At 53.5% G+C, this 6,000-nt stretch overlaps 1 non-coding gene across 1 annotated transcript; it reads right to left on the minus strand.

Annotated features, from left to right (window-relative positions):
- Positions 1 to 4,565: 4,565 nt before the first annotated feature.
- Positions 4,566 to 4,678, minus strand: LOC125151075 (U5 spliceosomal RNA). The gene has a single exon (XR_007146622.1). It is a non-coding gene; the product is annotated as a U5 spliceosomal RNA (small nuclear RNA).
- Positions 4,679 to 6,000: the final 1,322 nt, after the last annotated feature.

The raw sequence follows: 6,000 nt of genomic DNA on the forward strand, positions 1-6,000 counted from the left end.
CGGGGGAGGACAGATTCCAAGGCAGAGAACTGCAAGAGGAACTCTCCAAGGAGGAGAAAAGCCAGTGCCTTTCAAAGTCCAGCCCGTCCGTGGGGAGAGCTGTTAGCAAGAGGTGACTCCTCGGTCTCCCTCTGAGCTCAGGCAGCCTTGCTGTGGGACCCACGGCCGCGGTGCCACAGGGGCCTAGAGCTCACAGATGGTTGTCTTCATGCTTAGCCAAGAAATCCTCCACTTCTATGGAGAGCGGGCCTCCCGGCGGCTACTCCCGGATGGGGTTTCTCCCATGCCGGAAAAGGAGACTTTTGGGTTCAGGGGAGGGACTTATCTCCCTGGGGAGCAGGGACCAGATGTCCTTCCTAGGCTGCCACAGAGCCCCTCCCAGCTGATACCCGCACCTCCCAACGCGGGAGACGAGCCTTTCGTCAACGTAAGCGTCACCAGTGCCCTGTGTCACCTTGATGCCCCTCAGCTCTACTGTCCCGTTTCTGGGCCTCATTTTCTCTTCCTGAGAAGGGCATCCTTGGGGCACCTGGCTGGCTCAGTTGGTAGAGCATGCAACCCTTGATCTCAGGGTTATGAGTTCAAGCCCCACCCTGGGTGTAGACATTACTTAAATAAATGAATAAATAAACTTAAAAAAAAAAAAAAAAAGAAGAAAGAAGGCATCCTCCACATGGCAAGAATGACCTAGACAAGATTTCCAAGCCTCAGAAGGATCTCTCTCCCAAATACCATATACACATCCCAGGCCAGGTCTCTGATTGGCCCCACAGGGATCACATGTCCATCCCTGGGCCAATCCCTGGGGCTAGGGGCTGAGCTACCATGATGGGCAGCAGGTCCATGACTTTGGGGCTCTGGGGAAGGGGCCCCATTTACCAGAGCAGGGGAGGGGGCAGGTAAAATCTGGGCACCTCTTTAGCAGTTATTATGTGCCGACCACTCTGCTAAATACCTTTTTTTTTAATTTTCTCAAACTCAGCGAGAAGTGGGGGTCCACAGCATCCTTCCGCAATAACAAGGCCTAAAGGGTGAAGGAGTTTGCCCAGCAAGGAAAGGGGCGTTCGTGGGACCTGGACCTGCCTCTGACTCCAGTCCCGAATGTCCCCACCTGTAGGGCTCCCTCCTCCATACGGGCACAGTGGAGGTGGAATCCTCACTTCGACCACAGCGCCCCCAGGGAATAGTGGTGTGTGTGTGTGTGTGTGTGTGTGTGTGTGTGAGCTTCATCCACCAGCAGCCCGCTAACCCTCCCTCCCCTCCCAGGCAGGGGTGCCCACCCTCACACACCTGTGCCCCGGGCACAGCCAAAGCCGACGGCCGTCTGCTCTCCGAGGAGGCCGAACACGTCTCCAAGCAGCCCCTTCCCCACAGCCAAACAGCTGGCCACCATCTTGGCACACATTTCCCTGTCACATCTGATTTGCAAAGTCATGTCTGGAACAGACCCACAGGAGCGTCCAGTTGGGGGCTTTTTCAGGTCAAGGAGTACTTTCCAGAGAGTCTCTGGTTCTTCGGAGGAGAAAAAGAATGTGAAGACAAGGAAAAGAACCCTGTCTCTGTTGTGGGGCCAACACTCCCACCAGTGGAATCTTCCTCTGGGCCACTCTGGGCTACGGCCTTAAAGATCACCTTGAGGCTCTGTCATTATCCCATTTGACAGATGAGAAAGTCGAGGCTCACAGGAGTCCTGTCGCTTTCCCAAGGTCACACGGCTGCTGAGGGTGGAACTGGGATTTGAACAGGGCCGTTCCAGCTGCCCAAGCCCCTGCTCCTCACCGGCTTATCCACAGCCTTCCAGCAGATGCCTGAACTGGGCTGTCCAGCCGGCCTGACTCCAACACCTCCTCCTCCTCTAGGAAGCCTGCCTGAGCTGGCAAGGCCCGCCTCTGCTGCTCTGTTCCTTCCGCTGCTGACTGGAGTTTCTGGTTTCCAGGGCATCCAGGGAGGGCCCCGCCAGAGCTGGGTGGCTTTGACCCCCCGAAGGCATCCTCTTAGCCAAGGCATTTTGACTGCAAGGAACAGAAGCCCACGAGAACGCGGGCAACGGGAGCCCCATAAAAACCCACAGGCCTCAGAACAGCCAGGCACTGTGGGAACCAAGCGGGGCCCTCGAGGACCGGGCCACACTCCCCTTCTCAGAGGCCTGGGCTGTGGGTCACCTCTCCCTCTCTCTGGCTCCTTTTGGGCATCCTGGTGGTGAAGATACCCATAAGCACCAGCCCCCAAGACCACATGCTCCCCATCTGCACGGCCACCACCCTGTCACTCCTTCACCTCTGAGCACCAACTCCCAGGGGGAGACTGTGGGGGCATCCGAGGGCCCCGGTGGGACCAGCAATGCTGGCCCTGACTGGGCCAAGGAGGCGGTCGTGCAGGCAGGTGTCTGTCCACAGGAGCTCAGGAATGTGCAGGTGGGTGACAATCTTCTACACCCTCCTCCTGCCCAGGTGCACTGTCTTAGGGTGAAGCCCCGGGGAAGTGACTTACACTAACTGTCTGCAACCTGGGGGCGGGGACTACAGGGGTCAGTGCCTGGCATGTAGTATGTGCCAAACAAAGGTTTGTGAATGAATGGAACGAAGCCAGAAGGCGTCCCGGCCCCAGAAAGGGTTCCATGGACATAGATGGGAAATGCTGTGTTGTACCTGTTCAGCAGGCTCTTCTGCTGCAGGACTTCTCAGAGCCTTTAATTAACCACCGTTTACTGTGCCCTGGGAAGGGGCTGATGTAGGCAGCATTTCCCAAGCACCCTTTTGCCAAAGCATGTGTACATGTTTCTAGAACTGGGGTAAGTCAGAACTGAGGCTGGTAATGCTCTTTCAGGCAATCCAAGGGAAACCGTGTCAGGGACCAGCTGAGAGCGTGGCCTCCAGAGTCAGGCAAACCAGCTGTGTCGCCTACTAACTGTGTGACCTCGGGCAAATCACTTTGCCTCTCTGAGCCTCAGTTATCCCATAGGCTTCCATGGGGATCATCACTCCATCTTTGTCCAGACTCCCATCTTCACTATTCTGTACCACACAGCAGTGGCCTCCTCCCTGGCTTCTTTGGCTCCCCTCTGCCTCTCAGCCTTGGATATGATTTCTGAGCCCGGGGTACTCAAGTCCTCTTGGTCCCCATTCACTGTATTCCCAGCACCTAGCAGAGCAGGCCCTCCACACAATAACATTTGTGGAATGAATGAATCAACGAATGAATCAATGAATCAATGAACGATATTCCTATGTGAACACTCTGGGTTTAGTTTGGGGCGGGCATGGCCACCCCCCTCTCTGATCCTCCTCCTACCCTTCTTTTGCACCTCAGTCTGGCTTGAACCTAAAGGAAGTCTATGGCCCACTCAGCAAACATTTATTCAATTGGAGTAATTATACGCTTTTGGGAGCTGGTTGACCAGAAAGATGACTGGGAGAAATCCCATACACTGATATTCACGAATAAACCACGGCCTCCACCTCTAGAGGGCAGTAGAGGCTCCAGGCCTGGGCTCCACACTCTGGGTGCATAAGCCTCTCCACTCCACAGCACACACAGCAGGGGGAGGGGCGTGGGGCAGAACTATAGCACTGTGCCCATTAGACAGATGAAGAGAGTGAGGTTCAGAGTGCTCAGTGACTCGCCCAAGATCAATCACACAGCTAGGAGGAAGCAGGGCAGCAATTTCGACCCAGGTTTCATCTGACTCCAGACCCAGCAGTCTTAACCCTCCATTGTTCTTGACCGAAAGGCATGGACACAAGGAAGAACACAGTTCTGGAATCTGGATTGAAATCCTACCTCTGCTTTATCCCCTATTTGTGTGGCACTAAGCCAATCATTTCACCTCTCGGGGCCTCAGTTTCCTTATCTGTAACATAGGGCTAATAATCCCCCTTCTTACAGGGTCGTGAGGATTAAATGAGCTAGTAGATGGGAGAGAGATTTCTGAGGTAGCACCAATTTTGTGGCCAGAGGACAGGGGAACCTAGGAAATGCCTGCCTCCCAAAGGAAGCCCTCAGCTGAGCCTGAGGCAGCAGGGCCCACAGGGTGGCTGGCATATAACAGCTCTCCATAAACTGATGCAGAATGAATTATCATCTTCTGCTGGTGCTGCAGATTGTCCCAGAACACAGAGACACAGAGACACAGAGTTTGAACCGGGGTTCCCCTTGGACAGACAATGGGAAAACAGGGGATACAGCAGAGCAGTGAGTTTGAGGCCAGGCACAGTCTAGACCCACACTGCAGCCTCAGGACCCTGAATGTGGTGTGCATGAGCCAAGAGGACCACCACATAGGCCAAGGCGCCGCCTCTTCAGTCAGAATGGCCACCACGTTTGTCAAGATGGCCGCCACACGGCTGCCACATCTGCCCCCCAAAAGCTGAGCCCCGCTGAGACTGGACTTGAAACGGAACACATTAATTGTTAAACTGTGACCAGACTCCAAATGGAGTGAGTCAAAACCCAGGGCAGCCTACACACTCCAAGGAATAAGAAGAAACCCGTTAGCCCTTCCCTATGCCCCTGAGAATGCTGGGTAATTACTTTTTCCCCTTTGTCTTTTTGTTTTCTTTTAGCAGAACCACCAGGAAGCGGCCGCAAAAATCAGTTAAAGCTTCCAAAGTGCTTCTTCCCCCAGAAATCTTTTATAAAAGGTGAAAGATTTACAAGACCCGAAGAGCAAACCAAGCAGGATAATTGTTTTTGGAATGACCCCAATATTTTCACCCCGGCGACCCCGGCTGGGCATCTTGCCCCATATTTATGATTCCTGGTCCTCTGCACGCCGCCAGGCGACCTTTCTGAGCCCCCTCTGTGAGCCCCCAGTCCCTTATCGGGCCTGTAACTCACCCTGACGTTATCTCTCGGGAGGGTTTTATGCACTTTAATTTAACTCCCCCCATCATTATTTCCCGGACTTCAAGGTTTTCTCTTTCGAGCTGCCCTTCCCGGGACAAGCATAATCTGTTTGCCATCAAGCCCAATAAATATGTTTGTGCGGGAGACGGAACCATTTGGGGAGGGTGGCCCAGGCCTGGGAAGCAGCCTCCGGCTCTCACCGGGGTCTGGGCAGCAGGACTGGCCCGTGTGTCCTTGAGCCGCTGTCCTGCTGGGAGCCTCTCTGCCTCAGGTCTCAGGCCGGTGGCCAGATCCAGATCGAGCAAACGAAAATGCAGGCCAGCCGGTTACATTTGAATTTCAGGTGAACGATGACTTTTTTTACTTTTAGTGTAAGTGTATCCCACTCAATTTATGCTAAAAAAAAAAAAAAAAAAAAAGTGTTTGTTGTTTATCTGTGATTCTAATTGGACTGAGTATCTTATGTTTCATCTGGTCTCGGCTCCTGGGGGCCACCCTGCTCCCTCCCCTGAGTGTAGGTTAATACACTGGAGAGTGGATTCCTTGATGAGGGCTCCCATAACACTGTACCACAGGCTTAAACAAAAGAAATTTACTTTCTTACAGTACTTTATATATATATATATGTTTAATTTTGAGAGACAGAGCACGACCGGGGAACGGACAGAGAGAGGGAGACACGGAATCTGAAGCAGGCTCCAGGCACTGAGCTGTCAGCACAGAGCCTGACGTGAGGCTTGAACTCACAAACTGTGAGATCATGACCTGAGCCGAACGAAGCAGGCTCCAGGCTCCAAGCTGTCAGCACAGAGCCTGACACGGGGCTCAAATTCACAAACCATGAGATCGTGACCTCAGCCAAAGTCAGATGCTTAACCGACTGAGCCCCCCAGGCACCCAGAGCCCCCCAGGCACCCAGCTTTCTTGCAGTTCTGAAAGCCGGAAGTGTAAGATCGGCAGGGTTGGTTTCTCCCGAAGTCTCTCTCCTTGGCTTGCAGATGGCTGACTTCTCCCTGGATCCCTCTGTGTCCTAATTTCCTCTTTTCATAAGGACACCAGTCATACTGGATCAGAACTCACCCTCATGACTTCATTTCAACCTCATTAATTCCCCGAAGACCCTATCTCCAAATACTGTCTCTTTCTGAGGTACAG

Source organism: Prionailurus viverrinus, chromosome D4 (genome assembly GCF_022837055.1).
Source record: "Prionailurus viverrinus isolate Anna chromosome D4, UM_Priviv_1.0, whole genome shotgun sequence".
Taxonomy (NCBI): domain Eukaryota; kingdom Metazoa; phylum Chordata; class Mammalia; order Carnivora; family Felidae; genus Prionailurus; species Prionailurus viverrinus.